This window comes from Copadichromis virginalis, linkage group LG23 (assembly GCF_057382275.1).
Source record: "Copadichromis virginalis isolate Kocher_CV1m ecotype Utaka linkage group LG23, C_Virginalis_male_GT1.1, whole genome shotgun sequence".
NCBI lineage: Eukaryota > Metazoa > Chordata > Actinopteri > Cichliformes > Cichlidae > Copadichromis > Copadichromis virginalis.
In genome coordinates this window covers 23,789,204-23,815,730 of record NC_140639.1, presented here as the reverse complement: position 1 = coordinate 23,815,730, position 26,527 = coordinate 23,789,204, and the positions used below count along the sequence as shown (strand labels likewise).

At 45.4% G+C, this 26,527-nt stretch overlaps 1 protein-coding gene across 9 annotated transcripts in view; it reads right to left on the bottom strand.

Moving 5' to 3' along the window:
* Positions 1 to 26,527, bottom strand: part of LOC146680929 (uncharacterized) — an 84,152-nt gene that overhangs the window by 47,229 nt on the left and 10,396 nt on the right. For 8 of the 9 annotated variants that reach the window (XM_085450054.1, XM_085450053.1, XM_085450045.1 and 5 more), the window contains exon 2: positions 1,633 to 1,703. The exons of the other annotated variant lie outside the window; for it this stretch is intronic. The gene's annotated coding sequence lies outside the window, so the exon portion shown is untranslated. The remainder of the gene's footprint in view (positions 1 to 1,632; positions 1,704 to 26,527) is intronic. 9 annotated transcript variants of the gene reach the window in all.

The following is a 26,527-nucleotide window of genomic DNA, read 5'->3' as shown; positions in this document are numbered from 1 at the left end:
TTGCGGTGACTTCTAGCACGCAGTTATACATGCGTAACGTTGGCGAGACGGCAGAAACAAAAGTAGGAGGGTGGCACAGCGGTGTGGTGGTTAGCAGCGTTGCCTCACAGCGAGAAGGTTCTGAGTTGCTGTGTGTTTGCCCTGTGATGGACTGGAGACCTGTCCAAGGACTATATACATATAAATATATATACATAAATATGTGAGTCACAGGCCTACGTCCATCTTTCATTTACAGTGAATACTGCAACCTGCCCGAGGCCAACTGTCCACTATAAAAAGTAAGGGAGGAAAAGGCTTCTTACATATAAACACCGGTGCATGCCGTTACACGCCCATGTTACAGTACTGTCTGCCCTGTTGGTGCTGCTGGCAAGAAATGCATAGTAGATGTTGTTTAGTTTTAAAAAATACCAGTTCATTTTTGTCAGTTGCTTTGAAGGCGTCATAATTTCTCATGCATAATGCAGTTTTTGTGGGTATAATTCAAATGTTATTGTTGTGAATTTAAAAGGATAGGATGCTTTAATATGTTTTCACAGGTGCATAAATGCTAAAAACAACAGACTGTTGCTCAACGACAGGATGGCTTCATTTTATCTGATATAGATAAGAACCTTCTTGGTCTTAAGATGAACCTGTGTGCCAAGATCGGTTGCTCAACTCTTAATGATATGGGAGGAGTTTGTGGACAAAGAAACAAACCAACACACAGAGAAACAGAGATTTGGTGCATTACGGTGAGATTAAGACTATTAGAAGTTTGTTTAACTACTAAGTGAATATGGAGTGGTTTATTGTCCCCTCGGATGGTGCCACAACACGAAAGAACAAAACAGATAAAAGCAGGAGGCGGAGGAATAAATAGTAGAAAGGACAAAAAGAAAGGAAAAAGAAACAGAAAAGATAGAGTGGGAGAAAAAAAGGGCGCTACATCGCCACCTGCTCCAAAAGTCGATCGAGCTGTCAGCAAACTTGTGACAGCCAGCTCAGCCGGCGCTGACAGGCAGCGTAATGCATCCCGCGGTCTCGCTCGGCTTGGTGTCGCTCCCACTGAGAAACCACCAACAATCTGTTGGCTATGAGTCGCTAACCGCCAACGGCCGCATGCCATCACAGCTACAGCCTCTAAATAGAACCCAATCAGCATTGTTTCCAAGTGAAATAAAGTATAAAAAAATCAGAAGATCAGGCTTTTATCTCGGTTTCGCACACACAGGCACACAGCAGCAGCAGCAGCTCACCCTGAGTGAACCGTGGTGGCTGAATAATCAGGGGTGTCTAGACGGAGCACGTCACAAAGACTAAAGGTCATCAAACCAGAGGAACAACAGCCCCTGGCTTATCACAGCATCACTTTTTTCATATTCGCCGTCCTTCGAATATGTCAGCAGCAAATATTCTCAATCTGTGCCAAACAAAAGAGAATGATACCCAGGGAGATGCTGATTAGAGATCATACACACAATCAGACAAGGAAGAGGAGAAGAAGAAAGAAAGAAAGCCGGCACTTTTTCTCTTGAGAATTTTCCTTTTTTCCCCCAGCCTGTATAATACTGAGCATGCACATCATATTTGTAGCTGTAAAAGCAGCTAGAAAGGGACTATATAATATAATACACAGCATCTTACCTGGTGGGGCAGTTATTCCAGCTTTTTGTCTGCAAAGAGGACACAAGGGGGAGGGGGCAAGGCAGCGGCTTCTGCAGAGAAAGAGAGAGGAAAAAGAAAAGAGATGAAGAGGTGAGAAGAGGAGAGAGCAGGAGTCAGAGGGGCAGCGCCACGCAGACGAAGAGATGCCTTTTTGTCAGCAAGCGGAGCTGGCGAGCACGCCGCTGCAGATTACGCACTCCCTCTCATCCACACACACAGAGGACCGGCACACTGCCTCACAAAGATCTCCCCTTCACCAGCACGCACACACACACACATACAGATAGTGCTGCAGACAAGCCAGTGTCTGCATTACATTGGGGTTGGGTGGAGAAAAGGGGAGGGTGGAGATGTACACAAGAAATGTGTGTGTGTCAGGGCTACATTAATTCATCTTTGAAAGGGATATGAAGCTCATCAAACCCCCAGAGGGAATTAAGTTCCAACATAAAAGACCATCTCCATCCAAGAAATTTCCAGAAGTGCGTTTCATTCTCTTCCCTGTTTATCTCAGCCCTACACATTACAAATGCATGAAACATTTTAACATGACAGTATCTGTGTGTGTGTGTGTGTGTGTGTGTGTGTGTGTGTGTGTGTGTGTGTGTGTGTGTGTGTGTGTGTGTGTGTGTGTGTATCGTATGTACAAAGGAGGGGTGCAGGGTTTGCCCCTGTGGTGAATAATTGCTCTGTCCTGGTGCTCATTTGCAGGCATGGCCAAGTGCAGCAGCAGCAGCACCGAAACAAAGACAGCGAAGGGGAACCGGAGGGTGAGGGGGGGGATGTCTGTAGACTGCAGAGGCCGGACCAGCAGAGCAGAAGCACACACAGCCCGGTTTCACCAGGCCTCCGACCTCAAACCACATGAAATGAAATATATTTAGAGTGCAGAGGCTAACAATGGTCTCGGGCCAGTAATCCATCACGTGAGCTACTAGAGATGTCAAAGATGTTAATAAATACAGGGATTATGAGCCGAGCGCTGGAGTGGCTAAAAGCCTGAGTGAGTGCAAATTTGAATAATTGGAAGGGTGAGTGGATTTAATGAAACAAACGACAGGTTCAGATTTTTTTCTTGGTCAGAATTTGTCTCACTCAGGTCACCGCAAAAAGAACCAATGACTTCCCATTTATAACGTGACTCATCATCATGTACCATCGTCTTCCTTCCTTCCTTCCTTCCTTCCTTCCTTCCTTCCTTTATGTTCAGGTTCGTGTTCTTGTTCTTGCTCTGTAGTTTAGTTGTCCCAGTATAGTTTAGTTCTCCATTTTGCCGTTTGCCTCTCCATATTTTTGTGTTCAATAAATCACCTTCACACCTTCACGACTGCCTGCGCTTGGATCCTCTTTTTCCTTTTCCACATGGCTCTTCTCACTCGCTGTGACAGACAAATAGTTACAGACTTGCTGCAGTGCAGCAGTTTAAGTACAAAATGACAGCCTTGCTATTCAGCCTTTAATAAAGGAACATAACCCAAATACAACCAGTTGCCAACCAGTTGAATTGAGTGTCAAAGACGAGTAACGCTCACCTGCGTAGACAAACTCACACTGACTGCAACAACGTGACAGCCTGTGTTCATAAATTACGTGGCAATTATGTGTGAACCTTCATCAGTGTGAGAGCGACTGCAGTCACTTTGAATCAGACTGTGATTGTTGCCTTCCTCAAGGTAATCTGTGCAATCACCATCCATCCAAAGTGGTTGCCCAGAGGCCAAGAGTGGTTTAACTCTGGGCAGCCAGGCGGTTGCTGGTTTCTGATAGCAAAATATTCAGTTTAATAACGAGGTAGCCACCAGTTGCAAGGAGGTTGCTGCCCCATTTTTACTATAGCGTGACCGAGTCTTTAGCTAGTAATCATGGGAGCGCATTCAAAGACTAAAGACTTGTTCTCATAATATCCAACCGCACATCCATTGCTTCTAATCGCAGACGATAACGTTAGCAACTTGCTAGCAAATATAGGAGCATTTACTGTCTAATGATCTGGAGTTTGTGGAGACCAAGCCTGAGCTAAGCTTACAGTAAACAGTAAACAGTCAATCTTTGATACAGGGTCTTGACTTTGCAATATAAAATCTAAAATGTACAAGTTTACAGTTTCTATAAGATGACCAAAAAAAAATGCTATAAAAAGTTGATGGTCTTTATTCTGAACATAAGCATTTTTAAAGGACCTGCCCTTTAAGGAGCCAATAAATTAAGCCATTAAAGTAAAACCAGTACAACCACATTGATGTCAAGAGACACTCCCTGACATGATCGCCAAACCTCGGAGGCCAGTGAGGTTGATGTGAAGCTGAATCACAAAGGACAGAGTCATTACGGTTTCCAAAACCACTTTAGAAGTTAGAGGCTGTGCTCCTTCCACATCCTCTCTTAGTCTCCAATGTGAAAAATTATGATATCAGCAATACATACTGGCCACCCTGCTCTCTGAAGATTTTCTATTGGTAATTGAAAAACCAATATCGGTCGACCACAAGCAGAAAGAGCCATCAGCATGAGGCTATAATCAACCTGTCAGCATCGAGGTCTGGATCAAGTTTAAAGAAAACAAATGAGACATTTAAAATGACAGCTGAAAAATAATCTCTGTGTCAAATTAAAATATGAGCTCATATTCAGATTTCACCTCTTCGGGAGGGTTCGGTGCTCATCATGAGCCGAGCAACAAAGCAGATCCGTCAGAGTCTGAAGTCCAGAGAGACGGAAGAGATAAGGAGAAAACTGGATGGATGGAGAGACGAACAGAAGGAATGAAAGATTGGGGGAGGGAGGCTCAGACGTCCCTGTCAACGCCTCCAGCCTTTAAGGAGGTCGTGCCAGCACCGATTAGAGACCAAGCCTGGACCGAAGCTGCAGAGCCAGCTAGCACAGTCCGGTAACATCTAATCTCCCAGAAAGCAGATGTCGGTTGCGCTAACGCCAATATGCCACAGCCGAACTGTCAACAAGACACAGCGACAGGCAGATCACTCGTCATGTTGTTCACCCTGTGTTTAAGCCGCACACGTGGTTGGTAAAACAAATCAGTGCAAACAGACCTCAAATCTGCAGACTGATCCAACATTATGTCGATCTCACTGCACTGTTGGAAGCACAGGTTGGTCAATGAAGGTTGTGTTTGGCTTCTGTAAGGGCAGGGATAGCTCAGTAGGTAGAGTGGTGGCCCCATGATCGGAAGGTCGGGGGTTCGATTCCCCTGAACGGCTACCCTGAGGTACCCCTGAGCAAGGTACCGTCCCTACACACTGCTCCCCGGGTGCCCAGTGGCTGCCCACTGCTTCACTGAGTGAATGGGTTAAATGCAGAGAGGGATTTTCCCCACGGGGACCAATAAAGTACACCTTCTTCTTCTGTAAGACTGGGACAGAGCCAAGTCATCATGATCTGGCTTGGCCGAACTGATCACCGTGACTTCTGTGCAATCACCCCGGGCTCCTTCAGCTAGACGTGGATGATTTGGTCCTGTATGAAGAGCTGCTGGATATCCCTGGACAACACCCAAATCATCACAAGAATAAGGCTGGAAGAAAAGTCTTTTAAATAATGTAATTTCAAGATGTACCTCCTCTGATCGAGTCTCTAACTCTTGCCTTTAAAGCAAACACCTGCCAGATTGGAAGCTGAACGCACACATACACAGACAGGGATGGATTAGCACTTGAGGGAGGTTCTAAAGCAAATCACTGCAGTGTGAACTAATTCAGCATCATCTGCTTCTCCAGGATAGCAACCAGCTGCTGACTATTACTGGAACTGATATATATACAGACTTGCCTGAGTACCATCATAAGATACCCAAAAGATGACAACTCATCTTCTGAAAGCATGAGGAAAAACAAAATGCAGCACTAGCACAAATTACGTTTGGCTGAGCGAGCAAATTTACTGCAGGTGCTTCGAGGACAAAACAGCAGCGATGGCAGCCTCGGTGCTTCAGTGTCATTAGGGCTGTGATTGCGGCTCCATTTTATTTTGTATAACTCGGACTGCTGTAGCTTATGAGAGTGCTGAGAGGAGTTAATATGAATGCAGATATCGATTAAAGATTACAGCGAGTGCTTTGGGAAAATAAGGTCAAACAAGTGTGAGATAAAGGGAATGTGGAAAGCTAATCTTAGGTTTAGATGTTCCATCAATGTTTTCTGACATTTTAAAGGTTATGAGATGAATCAGGATAACAAATGGCAGCTTAAAGAGGCAGAGAAATTTTTTATTACGGCACATCTATAAAGCTGTGTAATGCAACAGCTAAGATGTCTGATGCAACTTGGTCAGACAGATTACATCCATCAAGGCGAGGCTATAATCTCCTGTGATTGGTTGTTTCACTGTCCGGAAACGTTGGAAAGAGGTGGCATAGCAGCTACATGGGTCAGTTTGGAAAATGTTATTTTATTAATCAGGAGTCCTGAAACTGCGATTTTACACCCATGAAATTGCAAGTGGTTCCAACAAGCATCTACTGTAAGGACTGGTTTGTAAAAAAAAAAAAATCAAACAACAGTCTCAAAGCTCTTTGTCCAAGCAAGAGCTCAAACCTCAAAGTCATCAACATTACTTACAAAAAAATGTAACAAACCCACACACTCCAAGGTATTTGTAAAGGCTTTTCAGCTTTGCTTCAACACAAACCTGCACGTTCACTGACTAATGACTGACGCTTTATTAGCAAGTGAGCATATGGTTTGATACTACAGTTAATCCTCTATTTTGAAACGTATAAACTAGTACGATAAAGATGTAAATTACTGAATATGATCCAAAATGAGGGAGTGCACCTATAAACTCAGCAGGATAGTGTTTAGAGAGGTCAAGACAAAAAGTCGTTTGACCATTTTTATTAATTTATCTTTTTTACAGCCACAGCTATCGCCATCTGGTGGCCTTGAGATAAAATGAATCTACATCTACAATATGTTTTATAAGGTCTATGGAGGCAGTTGACACTTGTTCTGTTATTTGTTCTTACAAAATTTATACAAACAGCATTATTTATTCATTGATAAAAATTTCCTCTAGAATGAATGGGAATAGAAGAGTTAAAAATGAAATAGTGGAAATACTTAAGTAAAATCCCAGTAGAGACGAACTCTTATCACAAAGAGAGTCACACTGGGTAAAAGAGTGCAAATTCCTCAATCAGGAGGGGAACTTCAGAGTGAAAGAATTTATTTCAATAAGAGAGCAGTGATAATGATTTAGAGACTCTTTTATAGCCTGCCTGGCTCTGGAAGATGATCAGGTAAGTCTTCAGTCAATAACTAATCATAGCAGACACAACAATGCTAAAACCCTCAAGCCCAATCTAAGAGTCCAAGTCTTTTTAGTATTTTGGCCTGCTTTATAAAAAAACATAAAGGTTGCATTCATATGTTTCCTTGTTTCCTCTTACCATGTTAACTCCACGCTAATACTTTCACCCAGACGTGGACCTAATAATCGCCTGTGCTGGCACAGTAATGGCTGAGGATTGGATCACCGCTAGCATCAGCAGGACGGCGGGAGCAATCTCTTTCCAGCATGAGGCTGACGTCCAATTCAAACAACAACAACCAGAGATCACCAGTAACTTCGTCCACTGAGGATAATTATGATTATTACATTAAAGTCTCTCCTTTTAGTACAATATCAATTTGATTAACTTGCTCAAAGGTTTCTCTGGTTTTGAGTCTCACTCTGCTTCAAATTTGCCTATTGGACAAAAATTTTCTCTCCTATGTTTCTGCCAAGGCATTCACTTATTGATGTTTGCTCTAGGACGCTTTGATGTTAAGAGGTCAAAGGTGACTCTGTTCAGACCAAACATATGAGCTGATCCGCTCCATCCCTTAAGAGCCTTCTGTATATAGACACAACAGCGTGACTCACACAAACACCACTGCGTGACATCTTATCCGAGCCGTGTGCGCTGCAGACAGCATAAGAAGTCATTAGACATCCACTGATTTACCACAAAGACAATTATTCTGCACAATCCTATAGCTCACAAATGTTCCTTGCTTTATATTCATGTCTGGTAACATCCTAATTTCAGATTCCAACTATCTGCACTTCAGTTAAGATTTTTAGGTTACTCTGTTGCTGGTTCACACCATCCATCCATGTTCTGCCATTTCTCTGGGCCTGATATGGAGGGGCATCAGTGTTAGTACAAATGCTAAGACTTCCCTCTTCCCAGCAATAGTTTTCCACCAAGCTCCCTAGCCAGTCGAGAGACATAATCATAGCATGTCCTTGGTCTTCCCCATTCTCTTAGTGTTTGGACATACATTGAAAAAAATCACTCGGAAAGTGTTGAGGACCCAGCCTAGTCAGATACCAAACTACCTTTCCTGGGTGGCCTTCTTTTGCTGTATCTAAGGGTAAGCCTGGAGTCCCTTGAGACGCAGATCATTTCCATCACAACTCTTACCAGTTAGTGAGAGTAGGAAAGTACAGTATGAGTAAAAAATTAAACTTAAAAAAGGGGTTTTCTAAAATTCAGCACAAATTCAGGTCTCTATCAGCATGCTTTGTGGACTTTCCAGTCAGCCTAGGAAACATAATAACATGGTTAAGCTTACAATGACAGCTTCAGTCATCAGCAAAGGTAACTCTACACTTAAAAGCCACAGATTCTGTCAGCAAAATGTTCAATTCAGCTGTTTAAACCTTTAAAACTTCAATCTCAAATTCCAATGCCCTGTTCAGGTCTCCTTGAGGAGCTTGACGTTTGCTCCCCACCTTATTCGCTTAGTCTAAACTCTGCAGTGAAGTACACCAGACACCAGTCAACACTTTAAGGGAAAAAAAGAAAAAAAATCTTGTCCTTCTGTTGAATTTAAGCCTTGACTGCCTAAAAGCTACTTCTGTCACCATCTATGCTTCTATGTAGTCATATATTGCTTTCTGACCTGCAGGAACATTTTCGTAGTTTCAGTGATTTTAATAGCTCTAGTACGGTCTCAACTCGCTGTAGGAGCAGAATGTCTCAGAAAACTGTTCTTTTGTGGTGTTTTTTTATGCTGCTACTATAAAGTAGATACTTTATTATCATGAGAAGAGTCAAGCACATAAATACAAGAAACTATCACAGTCAAACAAATGTTTGCTTTTCCTTATATACTGCAGATAGCGGATACTCATATTAAATACCCAAATAACCACATGAGTTTTTAAGACAATGAATTAATTAATAAAACAAATTAATCTCTGTGAGTCAAAAACTCAGGATGCAGACAGTGTTTTCTACTTTGAATCTGTGACACAAAGGGAAACCAGTGTCTTCATGCATTATTGTATGGAGACGGTGATAAATAGGATGGACACAGTCTGCTAATCGGTTTGTGATTGGATGTAGTCACAGTGGCAGTTACATGCAATCTGTTTGTGATATTAGATATTACAGTGATGAACTGTGATGAAACAGTGAAAAACAAAAGTCTGTTGTTGTTTATATGCAAAGATATTCACATTAACTTCTTACATTCAGAGTCCAGCCACAAACTCATAGATTCTAACCAGAAATACTAAAAAATAGTGACTATAAATAGTGACATAGTTGCTGCAGGATGCCAATTTATCTGCAAATTCAAAAAGGGGCTTGGGAGTCTTGTTTCTTTATTCCAAAGAGATGGGTCACAGACAAGCTGTACTCATCTGAACTGACTGACTCAGATTAATTGCAGCATGCTGGCAATTTGTCTGCATTTATAAATTAGACCAGTCCAATTCAGACCACAGCTGTCTGGACACTGGTTGCCTCTCGCCAGGTGATCTATGCATTCGCCCTGTGAAAGTGATACCCCAGAGGTTGAGGGTGTTGAATGTTCACTCTCTGACCAACCAGTTGGTGGCTGCAACTACTTGCAGTTGGCTGCCAAATGCAAAAAAGTCACATCCAATCACCCAGCCATCACTGATTTTTTTCCAAGTCGTGAGGAGGTTGGCGTCCTATTTTTACTCTGTTGTGACCGAATTGTTTAAGGAAGGTGGCAGGGAGTTAAAATGTGACCCGAAGCATCAAGGAATAAGATAAATAAGGATTCTTTTGAATTGCGACTCTATTAGGGTCCAAATATAGAAAGAGCTGGTGATAAGCAAAATCAATCCCCTTTCACATCTGCCTTAAATAATAAAATAAAACATAAAAAATGACCAACAGTGAAGACCAGGCCTTATTGAGCCAATATGAGGGTGAAAATAAAACATATTGACTTGTCAGAGCCAATTATAAAAATCATTATGAACCAAAGACTGACTATCGTCCCAGAGTTGCTAATATAATGTGAAAGCTAGGAGGAACAAAACATGAATAAACGAAGGCATGTCGTTCCCAGAGGACCTGTCTAATGGATGGTTACTTCCTGAATGCCTGTTTCATGCTCTGCAACATCAGTTATTCAGTCTAACAAGCTAAATGCTTTAATGGTTGGCATGAAAGCAGATTATTTTTCCCCTTGACAAACAGTAGAACATATCTTCCTCCACAAAGAGGGTGCCATACTCCTTTTACATCCACACACCAGATGAACTGTGATCCATTAATGTCTTAGGAAACTGTTTATTATATTGACACAGTCACCCTATCATTATTCAAAAGGCACAATTGCAAGAAGGTTGGTGAAAAGCTCTTGAGAGCATAAAAGCCTGAGTGGCTTGTCAAAGTGCAGCCGTACTTGTTTGCCGCTGCCAAGAGTAAATAGCAGGCGGTCCATTTGCCAAAAGAGAGCGTCAGACCATCTCAACTGGCTTGCCATTCATAACAAAAACCTCAAAATGTGTCCTGTAACTTACAGTGAGTGCGTGGGAATGTCCAGTCCTGTGCAACAGTTGGACCACCACAGGATAACATATCGAGTGTGATGGATTTTTCCCTTTACCACCCAGCAGGAAGGCCTCAGGGGGGTATATATTGTTCCATCATTCACATAATACATGCACACACACACACTGGCAGGCTAAAGATGGCCTGAGTGCGCTACTCTCGGACTGTCATTCCTCTCAGATATGAGCAGAGCACAGGAAATGCCTCAAATGTGAAATATGCCTCAGAGAGGCCAGTTTAAAACAGAGACGTGATTTGAGGAGAAAGAAAAGAGAGGAAGTGGAGGGGTGGGTGAAGGAGGCTGATGCTAAGACTGTGGGGGGAATTTAGGGGTTACACGCAGTCAAGTGTTTTTATGGACTTAAATAAATTTGTGCCTGTCTGAGGGCGTGTGCCTGCCTTACAATAAATGCTGTATATATTAACTGTCTGCAAGGTTTGTGCGAACACTCTAGCTTGCATGTGCCTGGCTTTACACTAACCACAGGGTGTAGCCGAAGGCTTTGAAGTAGTTCCTACACCCTGGGCTGAACTCTAACACAGGCTACTGTACAAGATCCTGTATTACCCCATGGAAAAATCACAACATGCTCTCTATATTCCCCTTGTAAAACTTCACTAGGCAGAAAAGGCTGAAAAAAGGGCAAAAAATAAAGTATAGGAAAACTGTGCATTTTTAAAAGAAGAGCCAATCACATTTATTTCCAAGCTTGAGATGGTAAATGGACTGTTATGGACTGTAGCTCCTTTCTACTCAGCTGAAAACTTAAAGCACTTTATACTACAAGTCTCATTCACCTTAATTGTATAGTGCTTTGATCTATGCCTAAGCTCTCAGCCTAAGTCACACACTCTCTCACACTCTGATGGAGGCATCAGGGGCAAGTCCGGATTCAATATCTTGCCCAAGGATGCTTCAGCGTGAGGACTGAAGGAGGCAGGGTTTGACTTTATCAATTAATTTTTTGTCTGACCAGAACAGCCGAACCCAAAGATATTTAATTGACTTTATATAAATCATACACTGTTATAAAGAGAGTAAACCTTGTGCATGCTAACAATAGCCAGAATGGCTTCAGGAGGTAAATCTGGATTTCTTCAAATTCAAATTCAAATTTTATTTGTCACACACACACACAACCATACACAGTATGACATGGGGGTGAAATGCTTGTAGCTGTACAATGCCCGACCATTAAATGACAGAAGAAAAGTTTTACAATATTTACAAGTTAGTTTACTACAAAATTTACAAATTAACTTAGGAATTTACAGTAAAGAATGTGCAAATAGCAGAAGAGATTATAAAGATTAGAAATTATAGGAATTCTTCTTCTTCTGGTGAGTATTAGGTATGGAGCCTGGCCAGCGACACCCAGCAACCTTTGTGCGTATTACCCGACTGGCTGGCAAGTGATTTCTTGAGGTTACAGTTAGTAGCTACCGTGAAACTTGTCACAAAGAGGTATTCAGTGTTACACCGAGAACATTCTCAGAATATCTTTGATTGCACATTGTCGCAGTTTCCTGTATTGTATAAAGGCAACTTCTTTGATGCTATTCATCATCCAAGCTGAAGTGAAACTTGAAAACATGTGCTGTAGCCCGAAAACGATGAAGGTTCAAGGTTCAAGGTTCAAGGTTCTTTATTTGTCACATGCATAGTTATACAAGTATAACACACAGTGAAATGTAGCCTGACACACTCCTCGACATGTGCAAAAAAAATGGGGGTGGGGGGGTGGGGGGGTGTAGAGGAAGAACATTATATATATATATTGTCACGGAGCGCTGTGCGGCAGGCAGGAGTAGGACCCAAAATGCAGGACTCACAGGCACGAGGGAATGAACTCAAAACTCAGCTTTATTCGCTGGCAGAACAGACATATAAACTAAACCAAACTGGGAAACCATAAACTAAGAACTCACAGAGAGACACACAGGGAGATCCACACAGCAAGAGGGACGACGTCACGCTGAACAGAGGGAGACGCAGACAGAAATACACAGAGGGTTAACGAGGGGAGTGGGAACACACGGGGAACACAGGTGACACTGATAGCCATAACGAGACAGGGCGGGGTGAACTGAACACTGACGGGAGAGGTGAAACAGGGAGCACAGAGGTTCAGACAGGAGGAGAGAGAGCACGAGTAGAACACCAACATAACAGGCAGGGGAGACACGGAATAAACACGAAAGGGGACGAGGGCTCATAAATACATAGAGGGGCACACAGGGAGACATGAAGGGCAAGGGATCAAAACTAGAAGCCATAGAATAAATCACACAAGTACAATAATACGAAAATCACAAAGAACTAAAAACGCTGGGTCAGGAGACCCAGGACCGTGACAGTACCCCCCCCTCAAGGGCTGGCTCCAGACAGCCCAAACACAGAAAAACAAAACCAAACAGAAAACAACCCAGGGCGGGCGGCGGGGGCCCAGGACGGAGGGCTCGGAACAGAAAACAAAGAGCACAGAAAACACCGGAGCCCAAGAAAACAACCCAAAACACAGAGCAGTTCAGGGGGCCGACCGTGCGGAAGGCAACGGCGGAGACGCGGAAACAGTTCAGGAGGCCGACCGTGCGCAAGGCAACGGCGGAGACGCGGAAACAGTTCAGGAGGCCGACCGTGCGCAAGGCAACGGCGGCGACGCGGAAACAGTTCAGGAGGCCGGCCGTGCGCAAGGCAACGGCGGCGACGCGGAAACAGTTCAGGAGGCCGGCCGTGCGCAAGGCAACGGCGGCGGCGAAGGAGACGACGGAGCAGTTCAGGAGGCCGACCGCGCGGAAGGCAGCGGCGGCCCTCCAGTCCCAGGCGTGCCGGCCATGGCCCGGTGGGCGCAGGGCCAGACGAGGCAGCTGATGAGGATGCTGGACCAGACGAGGCAGCTGATGAGGATGCTGGACCAGACGAGGCAGCTGATGAGGATGCTGGACCAGACGAGGCAGCTGATGAGGATGCTGGACCAGACGAGGCAGCTGATGAGGATGCTGGACCAGACGAGGCAGCTGATGAGGATGCTGGACCAGACGAGGCAGCTGATGAGGATGCTGGACCAGACGAGGCAGCTGATGAGGATGCTGGACCAGACGAGGCAGCTGATGAGGATGCTGGGGCAGACGAGGCAGCTGATGAGGATGCTGGGGCAGACGAGGCAGCTGATGAGGATGCTGGGGCAGACGAAGGCTCTGAAGAGGAGGCTGCGGCAGACGAAGGCTCTGAAGAGGAGGCTGCGGCAGACGAAGGCTCTGAAGAGGAGGCTGCGGCAGACGAAGGCTCTGAAGAGGAGGCTGCGGCAGACGAAGGCTCTGAAGAGGAGGCTGCGGCAGACGAAGGCTCTGAAGAGGAGGCTGCGGCAGACGAAGGCTCTGAAGAGGAGGCTGCGGCAGACGAAGGCTCTGAAGAGGAGGCTGCGGCAGACGAAGGCTCTGAAGAGGAGGCTGCGGCAGACGAAGGCTCTGAAGAGGAGGCTGCGGCAGACGAAGGCTCTGAAGAGGAGGCTGCGGCAGACGAAGGCTCTGAAGAGGAGGCTGCAGCAGACGAAGGCTCTGAAGAGGCTGCAGCAGACGAAGACGCTGAGGCCGGGCCAGGCGAGGTTGCAGAGGCTGAGGCCGGGCCAGGCGAGGTTGCAGAGGCTGAGGCCGGGCCAGGCGAGGTTGCAGAGGCTGAGGCCGGGCCAGGCGAGGTTGCAGAGGCTGAGGCCGGGCCAGGCGAGGTTGCAGAGGCTGAGGCCGGGCCAGGCGTAGCAGAAGCACAGGCGGATGTAGCCGGGCCAGGTGATGACGAGGCGGTCGCAGATGGCGGCTGGACAGGCTCCTCGGGCCCTCCAGCTGATGCGGCGTGAGGCTGAACGGGCCCCTCGGACCCTCCAGCGAAGACAGGAGGCTGAACGGGCCCCTCGGACCCTCCAGCGAAGACAGGAGGCTGAACGGGCCCCTCGGACCCTCCAGCGAAGACAGGAGGCTGAACGGGCCCCTCGGACCCTCCAGCGGAGACAGGAGGCTGAACGGGCCTCTCGGACCCTCCAGCGGAGACAGGGAGGTGCTGGCCGGGCTCACTGGAACCCCCAGCGGACGAGGTAGATGGCGGCGTGGGAGCCGCGGAGTCCTGGATGAGCTCATCCGAGCTACCAGCAGGAGCTGAAGTAGAGCCAGAGAGGATTGGGACCCCGGGCTCAATGTTAAGCTGGCTAGAAAACCGCACTGCTACGGGGAACTGGGCCAAAGGTTCAGGTGCGAGCTGAGCTGCTGGACACACGGGGACCTGAGCTGCTGGACACACGGGGACCTGAGCTGCTGGACACACGGGGACCTGAGCTGCTGGACACACGGGGACCTGAGCTGCTAACGGTGGAGAAGTAAATGACTGCACAGGGGACTGAACTGATGTCTGTAGTAACGGTGGTGGTGAGGGTGGAGTAGGTGGTGGAGTTAATGACTTCACAGGGGAATGAACTAGAGGTAGTGACGGTTGTGGTGCTGGTGGTTGAGTGGGTGACTGTGCTAAAGGAGGCTGCACTGGGGACACCGGAGACTGCACTGGGGACACCGGAGACTGCACTGGGGACACCGGAGACTGCACTGGGGACACCGGAGACTGCACTGGGGACACTGGAGACTGCACTGATGGTTGTAGTGGAGGTGTAACGGGTGAAGGAGTGGCTGAAGTGGCTGTGGGTCGGACGGCTAGTGGCTCAGCTACAGGGTATGGCAACGGCAGGGCTATGGGTTGAATGACTGGCTGAGTGGCAGCCTGAGTGGCTGGGTGTAGTGACGGTTGTGGTGGAAGAGAAACAGGTGGCAGTGTGGATGATGGAGCTAAGGGCGACTGAGTGGCAGACCGAACTGATGACTGAAGCGATGGTAGAGGTGAAAATGGAGCTTGTGGTGGAGTTAATGGCTGAGCTAACGGGGACACAGGAGACTGAACTGAGGGTGGCTGCGAGGGAGCTAACGGAGCTGTGAAGGACTGCGAGGGAGCTAACGGAGCTGTGAAGGACTGCGAGGGAGCTAACGGAGCTGTGAAGGACTGCGAGGGAGCTAACGGAGCTGTGAAGGGCTGCGAGAGAGCTAACGGAGCTGTGAAGGGCTGCGAGAGAGCTAACGGAGCTGTGAGGGGCTGCGAGGGAGCTAACGGAGCTGTGAGGGGCTGCGAGGGAGCTAACGGAGCTGGGACGGGCTGCGAGGGAGCTGGCTGAGCTGGGACGGGCTGCGAGGGAGCTGGCTGAGCTGGGACGGGCTGCGAGGGAGCTGGCTGAGCTGGGACGGGCTGCGAGGGAGCTGGCTGAGCTGGGACGGGCTGCGAGGGAGCTGGCTGAGCTGGGATGGGCTGCGAGGGAGCTGGCTGAGCTGGGATGGGCTGCGAGGGAGCTGGCTGAGCTGGGACGGGCTGCGAGGGAGCTAACTGAGCTGGGACGGGCTGCGAGGGAGCCGACTGAGCTTCTGGTAGCACAACAGGTGAATTAGAAGGCTGAATGTCCGGCTGTGGGGTGGCGCGTCGGCGGCGTGAATGCCGTTTCTTTTTCCCCGCAGATGGCTCCAAAGGGCCGGGAAAAACCACATCCGGCCGGTGAAACTGACGCGGCTGCTCCAGGGTGGCTGTTGTCTGTTGCTGCTGGGCCAAGTCTGATATTTCCCGAGTTCGCGCCGCCTCCCGGGCGTTATTCAAATTGGCCAATAGGTCCAAACATCCGCTGACCTGGCGGAGATGAGAATTTCCTTTGAGGATTGCTTCGATAGCATTTATCCCCACAATCTTGGCCCTTGTATTGGAAGTGTGAGTTATCCACTCGACTAGGCGTTGGACACGTATCAGATCGCTCTCCCCGGGTAAGTCTGCTGGGTCCATATCTGGTGACGTCGTACTGTCACGGAGCGCTGTGCGGCAGGCAGGAGTAGGACCCAAAATGCAGGACTCACAGGCACGAGGGAATGAACTCAAAACTCAGCTTTATTCGCTGGCAGAACAGACATATAAACTAAACCAAACTGGGAAACCATAAACTAAGAACTCACAGAGAGACACACAGGGAGATCCACACAGCAAGAGGGACGACGTCACGCTGAACAGAGGGAGACGCAGACAGAAATACACAGAGGGTTAACGAGGGGAGTGGGAACACACGGGGAACACAGGTGACACTGATAGCCATAACGAGACAGGGCGGGGTGAACTGAACACTGACGGGAGAGGTGAAACAGGGAGCACAGAGGTTCAGACAGGAGGAGAGAGAGCACGAGTAGAACACCAACATAACAGGCAGGGGAGACACGGAATAAACACGAAAGGGGACGAGGGCTCATAAATACATAGAGGGGCACACAGGGAGACATGAAGGGCAAGGGATCAAAACTAGAAGCCATAGAATAAATCACACAAGTACAATAATACGAAAATCACAAAGAACTAAAAACGCTGGGTCAGGAGACCCAGGACCGTGACATATATAGTATATACATTGGGTGAATGTGCAGTAGTAGCATGAATGTTCATCTTTAAATTAAAAGCTGTGCCTTGATGTTGCAACAGATTGATTTGAAAGAGAATGTTCTTTGTTTCTAGTTTGCGTTGCACTTTTCATGGTTTCAATATCATTAGTTTGTAATTATTTAGAGACAAACTGGCATCTTCCATGAAACTACTGGTGACTGTTCGACCTGGAAAGCAATCCCAAAATTTTTAGTGCAGAATCGTATGCTGCTTTGTGACCACTTGTAGCGGAAGGCCACAACCTCCAGTGACTACTCGCCATCTGTTTGGTCTCCTTGCAAACGGTGGTTGCCAGATGGTCACCAACAGTTTTCTATGTCTGTTTGACTGAGCCCATAGCTTATCTGGAAACACAGGCAAATAAGTGACTATGGAATGTAGAAGCAGCTGGCTAACCTTGGCTGGCTTTCTAGCCAATCCTGTCAGAAACCAGATCAGTTTTCGTTTTTCGTCTTTCTGTGATGTGGTAGGAGCTGGTTGTTTGCTAACATTAGCATTAGCCAATGTGGAAGTGCCTTAAACCTGCATTTTAAGCTAATGACGGGGAAGCTTCACTGCTTTCCCAACCCTTTGCTGATGACTTTGGGGGATCAGTCGCTAGTTTGAGGTCAGTTTCAGGAGTTAATTTGATAAATGATGGCCCTTCTTTTGATTAGAAAAAAGTGAATCCACTGCTACTCATATTGGACAGATGACTGTTGAGCACTCAAAAGGCTTTCTTACTGCAAGTTTCATTCTTCCAGTCACACACACACACATTCATACAACATTGTTTATCTATGCTTTGGTTTGCCGTCCTGTTTCTAAACCCTGAGATAACTGACTTCAGGACTCGACTGACAAATAATTGATATCACACTGGCTAGAGCCATCTTGTATCGAGCCAATACTGCTGCATGCTGTTATTAGCAATGCTGTAGGGGAAGAATGGCATTTAGGCTAAATGCTTACGAGCAAGCATAAATGTCACATCTTTTTGATTTTGCAACAAATTCCACTTGAGTGACATGCCTCACAGAAATCAGTCGATCCGTGAAAGTCTAATCTTTTTTGGGTTTGGCACATTGGCAATTAAAAAGCGCTCGGAGAAATGCTACAAACTGCACCTTAAAGAACTAAACTGCCTGTCACAGCAACCGTGCTACCTCAAAGCTCCAAACGTCTCTTGGAGAACATCGGCCTCAGGTGCTCATTTTCCAACTGAAGCCGTCTCTCTCTTCTGCTTTACCTGCAGGGTGTCTGAATGCAGCAAAGCAAGCAAATAATCAAGCAAACAGAACAAAGGTCAGAGATTTTGCACAAGACTTAAAGCGCACACAGCAAAGGCAAACTAAATGGAAATGAGGGTGGCACAATGAATCAAACGTGCCAAAAGAGGGAAAAGTAACTTCCACTGTTGCTTCCCTTTGTTGCTCTGCATATGCCTTGAGTCTTTTACTAATAATGCAAACTCTCTGTGGATCATTTCAGGGGCAGATTACTAGCAAAGAAAAGTAGACAGAGGTAATTTGTAGCAGGGATGTCCCCATTTCAGAGCCTTTTACTGCTCAGGGGAGATCTAAACCTTGGCTTCCACATGCCATCTGTTCTAAATTAGCACCTACGCAGGGAGCGCTCAGATCTGGGCACCAGTGGTCAGACGCTGAGGTTTAGAGTCCTGAAGCTCCAACAGCACAGGACAGCACTAAGCTACTGGCAGAGAAAGAGTGAGCTCTTCTTTTTTCATGGTTTATATGCAAATAAGCAAGAGCAAATGAGCAGCAGAGGTCGCACAGTTGTTTGGACAACGTACCAAATGACTTCCTGAACAAGTTGCAGTTGAGTGCTGAGCAAGAATAATAAGGCAGATTAAGCACAAACACATAAAATTAAGTACACCAATAATCGATTCAGGAATGACTATTAGCAAGGCTTTTGGTGGACTGAATTATATTTAAGTCCAGATGTTGGCTTGTTTCTTCAGAGAGAAGTATGAGGGAGAGACGATAAGCCCTGCAGAGCTGCTGTGGCGTCCAGGCTTGGAGGAGAGAGGACACATGTGTCACTGAGACTGAGTGAAGAGCGGAAGTTTCTGGAAGTCATCAGGCAGGGCGGAGGGGGCCAGCTGCACAGGGCTTTTACTGCAGTGGAGGAGGATGTCACAGCACAAAAACATCCACACACTTAGCATGGACGCAAGGTCCAATGATATACCGTGTGCATTCAAATATAGCAAATGAACACTCACACGTGCAAAATACTACTTGCTGAAAAACATAAAAATACGTTCTGGGCGAGAGAAAAAACACAGCCCATATCCTGGGCTGGCAGGTCAGCCGCCTGACATGCAAACACGCAGCCATGGTTAACACCAATAAATGACAAACACGTGGAAACACATCTCGGAGTTGGTGTCAACAGCTGTCACGTCTTATGGGGCAACTCTGTCATTCAGGCCGTGCGCAGGGAAACCGCCCTGTCAGTAAAGCGTCCAAGCCTCCCTCCTCCCATCCCCCGCAACAAGAATGAGTCATGGTAGGCGACTCAGGAATTGAGATGATGTTGATTTTTTGGCTGTACTGTATGGGGGGGAAATGCAAGCAACACCCTCATGATAAATGAATAACAATGTGTTATGTTTCGACATCTATTTTTATTGAGAGTAAATCCTGGCGTCTGCCGTGGGGCCATACATGTGGTTTTGCATGTTTTAACCCATTTACTATAAAACAGACCATTTTGAAAACCACTCTGTTCCATTTTAGTGTTGCGGATGCAGCTTTCCCATTGTTCCCAGCAGCTGGTTGTTTTTATGTATATCTGTATGGTATGAAAACTGGTTACTATTTCAAGTGAATGTAATTCTGAATTTATTTTTGCATCAAAAAAACCCTAAAACTCATATTTTACTACAAATTAGCATCCACATTACTGATGGTTCTTTTGTGCTTCTTTTGCTTAAAAAGCACTATGCTTATTTACAGCTCCATATTTTTATTCTGGTACTCTAATAGAGTGGTTTTGTATGATTTACGGTTCAAAATAATCATTTATTGGACTTTGGTGCAACCACTCAGTGCACCCTGAGTTGAACAAGCTGGTTGGAAACATGTTGGAACCAGTGCGGAAACCTGGAAGCTGATATATATTTTGGTCATGTTCCAAAATAAAGTTATTCTGGGAAAGAATTTGTCTGAAACTGAGTAAAATATCAAGATCCAAAATTCCAAGTCCCACTGAAGCTTTTTATTTCTGCTTTTATAAAGAAGACGTGGTTAAAAACAGAGGACTGGTATTAGTATTAAATACTGTTAATAGCCAAAAGAGTAATAATATTAGCAAAAATACAGTTACAAAAAACAAAAAATAACAGATGGACAGTGTTCATGTCATCTATGAAATGGAAAAGTTGGCCTTTAGTCTGAGATCCAGAAGAAACCCGTATACACTAAATAACATTAATGATATATGATGTACCCGATAGGTTTGTTTGGCAGTTTTTTTCTTTTTGCGCATTAAAAATAATAAATAAAAAGAAAAAAATCCAACTTAGCTTCTGCCCCTTTAGGAACACTGTCTTGTGATTGTCTGCTCCTCCTAAACAGCAGCTGGTTGGGGCTTATGTGCCTGGGATGACCACATAAAGGCTGTCTGGTCTCTATGACATCACAAAGAGCTAAGAGTAGGAAAAAAAAGGCCCAAAACTGAGCGTTTCTAGTAGTCTGAAGCCTGAACCTTTGGCTCTCTGGGCTGTGGCAATTCTAGTCTGCTAGGACGCTGAGCAAAACCTCTGCAACCAGCATATATCACCATTAAATCATAAATAATGTGACATCAACAACACGCCCACTTATGTAATACTGTCCAAAGTGTTAACTGCTAGCTTCTATGCTCTTTGAAGCCTGCTAGCTCTGCTAAGAAATTGTCCCCTCATATCCCAATTTACTAACTCCACACTCGACTGTCATGTCACAGCCTGCAGACAGAAAACTTGTGGAAGCTATTCAAATATCTCTTCCCCTATATTTAAGCCGGTATGCGCAGCATTTAATTATTGAGCATTTTATTTAATCATTTTTATCTACTCCACTCACCACAAACTTTCCTTTTTTTTATAACACTCCTCTTTCTCTTTTTTCCTTTTTTTTTGTCACTCCCAAAAGGATAACACGTCTTTGTTTTCATGAGACGAGTCCTTATTGTTGTCATTTAAACAGAGTCACGCATGCCACTTGCAGTGGGAGTACATGGAGTCGGGCAGGGAGGTCACGTCTCTCCAACTGACTTTGCAAACTTTGCACAATGTCGCTGCTGTAGTTTAAAGATGATCAGCCCTTAGAGTCCCCCACCAATGTAAGCACCAATGCCAGTGTATTCATATGAGAAAGTCTGGAAAAGCGTGTGCTATTAAATGAGAAGATATGCAAGGGTTTAGTTGGGGTGTGATTCGAAAAGAGGTTCCAGAATCGTATGCCTGCAGGATTATCGAATCATTTCATCAATGTTGGCACGCTTTATCGACAGCAACAAAGTGCATAACATTGATGTCTAACTCATAGCAGTGAGCTTTCCTATGCTTCACTTCCACTCTGTGCTCAGGACTCGGCGACAGTCACAGTTGCGGTGAAACTGAAAACACGAGCAAGCCTTCACCTGGTTTTAATATTGTGATTGATTGATGTAGTACACCTGAAACTGTGCAGCATGTAAAGTAAAAGCAGCCAGGGAGCTTAACCTTACACTGCAGGCACTTCCACTCTGTCAACATCAACGGCATCGATGTTGACATGGACTGGATGACAACCAACTCAAACGGGTTCTCTTTAAAACTGCATTTTAATAGCAAACATGAGTAGTCAAATTTGTGCTCCCCGTGCGCATTTCCTGTCATCGGGAAGCATCGCAGCAAAGCCTTTCACCTTGAGGTCCTCTAAGTGCACACTATTAGTGTAAGTGATACAAGCAATATTGTGGTTAGAGTGAGAGGAGAAGCAGGGGGAGGTGGTAACATGTTCAGCCCCTTGAGGCTGGAGAAGCAGCCAGATGAGTTGGGGGGTGGGGATGTTGTTGAATGGGAATCAGTTATGAGTTTCCATTAACAAAATAGGATGGAGTGAATACTGAAGATAGAGTTATTAAGATAAAAGAGCACAGGTATAATACACCAGCAGGGTGGGAAGCCAATAATGACTTCCTGCACTTAAGGGGCTCAAGGCTGAGGTCATTCACCATTAACTTTACTTGACATTTGCATGCTTGGAGCCGGCCGTGGCTCAGGATATGTCTCTCTGATTACTTCTGCGGTCTCTGTAGACTCTGATTTGCGAAAGTGTCGAATAACAGAAAGTGAAAAGTGGTCTAGTTCATGCCCAGTGAGGGTGTATCTGTCAGGGTTACATCTGAAGTCAAATCCAAGACTCAATCAAGAGTTCTGAATGACCCTTCAAAAATACTGAAAATTGAGTTGACCGGTCTCTTACATTGATCAGACAATAGGTTATGGTACTAAATTTGATTCAAGCAAAGGCTCCACAGTTTAATCTAGACATTATTCTAGTGCACAGCTGGGGACGCTGTGTGGGCTCCGTGTTTGTGTGGGGTTCAGGAGGCTGCCGTTATTATTGCAAAGATAGTACTTTGTTTCCATGACACTGAGATGAGTCACTATGGCTACGGCTCCATTGGGGAAGTCAAATGAATAAGGAAGACCCAAGGACGGCGGTGGTGCTCTTATTGACAGAGAGGTGATGTGTTGGGAAATAAAAGCTTGGTACTCTATGAACTTACAGACGGTGTTAAAATGATGGTGCTTTATCTTTTTGAAGGAAGCTGATACTATTAACCCAGTACTTTTGAATTCTCGCTTATAGCCAAGGTCATAATGAAAAGGCCTGAGTCATTCCCAAGAAATCCGATAACAAAAAAGAAATGAAAATATCATGAAAACAACTGCGAGGTAAAGATTTACCAGTTGTCAACGATGCTTCTGTTTTAAACACAACTGAACACAAACTACAGTAACAATACAATTTATTTACCACACCTATTGTTCGTTTACTTCGGTTGAAGTCAGTTGACAAGTTTGCAAACTTGTAGACTTTCCTGCTGTTTTGTTTCTTTTCACACAGTAAAATCCAAGCGAACTCCAATCGAAACAGTATGTTCTGTCTGTTTACTGACCAGATGTTTGAGGAAGGAGCACAATTAAATACTTTTATATTTTGAGAACATGGAGAATTTAGATTTCTCAGATAGTTGCTAACCCATGCTTACCCTTGAACATCTATGGTGCCTTGTTGGATCCCAGAATGCAAAGGATACGTTAGCTCAAACTTGCAACTTACACCAGGTGTTGGGTTGGACTTGAACCGCACACAATTTAAACTGACTAAATGTCACAGGTGTGAACCCCCCCTAAATATGCATATAGGTGATATCTGTACATGCATATAGGTCTCCCAACTGAAGACTAGAATTATTAAGCCAATAGTCTATAGTTATATTTAAAATATTTCATCATCAAATATTTTCATTCAAAATGGTGATTTCCTATTTTTTGTTTAAAAATGATCTAAATGAGTTTCAATTTAAGTGTATGTACCAAATAAAGAATAAGAACAACAAGAAACAGTAACACCATGACAGAAATCACACGCTAAGCTTGAACTCCTGAGTCGCACACAATGCTGTGCAACAGCTGAGTTAATTTATTATTTATTTGCAACAAAAGTGATGATACAATCTTCTGTCAGAAAGAGACACCGAGCACTCGTGTCAGTGCATCATCAGCATTCAGAGCGCCGCAATCGCCGGCTCTGCAGCAGAGTGACATCGTCTCCAATGCAGCTGACTGAGTGTCACTTTGGCTTTGCACAGCTAGACACACACATATGCATACCCACACCCACAGTGGCTGGAATTCACACACACACAATCAGCACTGCCACGTGCAGACAGAATGATGCAGGGCAGCATTAGCCAGACCGGGTGTTGTGTTTTCATTACACAGATGTGGATGCAGATTAAAGCGTCTTGTATCTCCAGCTTTGTGGTTCCCAGCACAACTGGTTCACATGTCTTTTGATGGGATGCCACCCAGCACAGGAAATAGCTGGGCCTGAGAACATACGAGCTAAAATAAAGTAAAAATGCACTCCGCGTCTCCCCCAGTTTGAAAAGCACAGAGCTGTGCTGAATTTGTGGTGGGAATACGACAGATAAAGGCTGGTGGAACCAGGACGTTGTGCGTCAACGATCTGAAGGGTTTACTTTCCTGTTTGTATTGGCTAGTTCAGTTTTCATCTGATCTCAGGCTGGGGGAGGCATGAGAGGGGCAGGGTACTCTGTGTGTACTTTCAGAGGCGTTTATCACAGCAGTTATCAGGGCAGCAATGCTTTCAATCATTGCTTATTTACATTTTTTATTTTTATCTGGGGTTCAACGGCTTTTATTGAACTGCACCACCCATTGTTAGTGTGCATTACAGTGGGACAACATGGCTAAGTCGTTTCACTATCTGCCTTCTGAGCAAATGCGTTTTGGCTTAGTTCCGGATGGGGAGTTGGTTCATGCAAAAATAGATGGCCATATAATGTTGAACACAGAATTGCCTTCTAAACACAGGCTACAATCACAAGGAGGAACTTCCAGCCGCGAGTGCCAAAATACACTCTATTATGTCATCCTGGAGATGCAAAATCCAAGCACAGTCCCACACACAGCACCAAGCCGGAGAACTGTTCCCACTCAAACAAGTGGGAGCTAAACTTGAGGCGCTCTAAACTTACGTGTAAATCACATCTGCTTCATTTGATCGGCTAAAAGACCAGCAGCTCTAAGCGGGCCGCGACGGCGCACCGGTGGTGATTAACTCATCAGGCTGGAAGGCTCTTTGATTGAACTTACCAGGGGTAACGCAGAAAATGAGGTCTTTTATCCTAGGGTCCAATGGCCCTGCACAGAATCTGCACACAGGGATCTCTATAGATGATCCCCATGTGGGGAGAAACGGGGTGGGGGGTGGGGGGTTTATAATGCTGCGCCTAGATTAGGGTGAAAGGGAGGCAATCAGCCTGGCAGCCCCTGAGGACACATCAAGCTTGTGGTTTTTCTCTTGGACAGTAAGGCATCATCATGGTAGAAAGCAGATGGCGGAGGATTAGCATCTGAATGTGGGCATGAAGATCCACAGGGGTCCCCCCCCCACACCGCTACTCCTCCTCCTCCTGCATCCCCACAGGGGATAGGTGAGCTGAGAAAAAGACGAGCTCTGGAAGGACAAAATCAATAATTGGAGACCCGTGGTGCGCAGACAAAGGAACCGATGGAAAGCTGGTGGATTTACACAGAGAAGCAGCTAATTACGTTGTCTTCCTCAGAATATTTTTACTGCGGGCTTCCTATAACAATTTCTGGGTGCAGAATCAGAAGGATGCGCAATACAAAAACAAAGCCAGAGATGGCGATCGAGCTCAAAGCTGCCGTAGACATGGTAAAAAAAGAGATAACATCAGGACACATCCCACGTAAAGCTGCTTTTGAAGTTCACGCCTGTGCTGTTTGGACTTGGTCTGAGGGAAAACATGCTGGTATCATCAATGAGCTCTATTTGTAATAAAGCGTTTAAGCTTCACGGCAAGGTAAGCCTACTGAAAGTCATTTTGGCACAACAGAAACAAAAAGAAATGGTAGAAGAAAAGCAGATATGTCTAAAAACATTGTGCAATCTATACCGACTCCATGCACAGCGGGATTTCCCCCCTAAGCTTCAGTAACATAGTAAAATACTACCTCTCAGGCCTCTGCCTGAAAAAATGGCAGGCAGTTTAGATGCAGAGGTAAAACACAGAAGACAGGTTTGCTGCTCCCAATAGACCCAGAACCTGAATGGATTTGCTATAAAACCTTAAAAAAACACAGTGAATGTAAGTTTTACAAGAAAACAGGGGCTATATATGATGTAGAAGGCAAACTATATAAGTATGACTCAAATAATAAATAAAAGGATTGGAAATATGGAAAACCTTTGCAGCCAGTTGCATCATGTACAAATGCTGAATTTCCCCAAAACCTTCTGCCTTCTTCTTTTTCTATGTTCTTAGTTACAAGTTTCAAGCACTGCAGACGTGCCATGTGAAAGCATGCGGCTCCGATTCTCCAGTTTATTGCCCGTTTATCACCAGATACTGTCAGCAGGCACACTGAGTCAATGGCACCCAGGAATACAAATCTCTCCTTAAGAAAAAAAAATGTCACCCAGCTCATTGTGGTGGAAAACAACAGTCTCCTTCCCGCGAGGGGGGGGCATTCGCAAACATCTGTTGACGCTCCTAAATAAAGCTTAAGTCTCCTTTTTCTGTAGAGATTTATGTTGTTTGATTTAATGAGGTGACCCGAAGTAGTGAAGTCTCCCCATCCCACCTTCAGTAGACGGCACCTTGGGGACAACTCAATGCAGCTGGGCCATTCAAAGTTCAAGATTAGCTGGAATTATGAGGAATTACAATACAAAAAAACAAACAAACAAGCAGATATTCTTAATTTTATTGATGGTACTGCTTGTAGACCAATCAGCGGA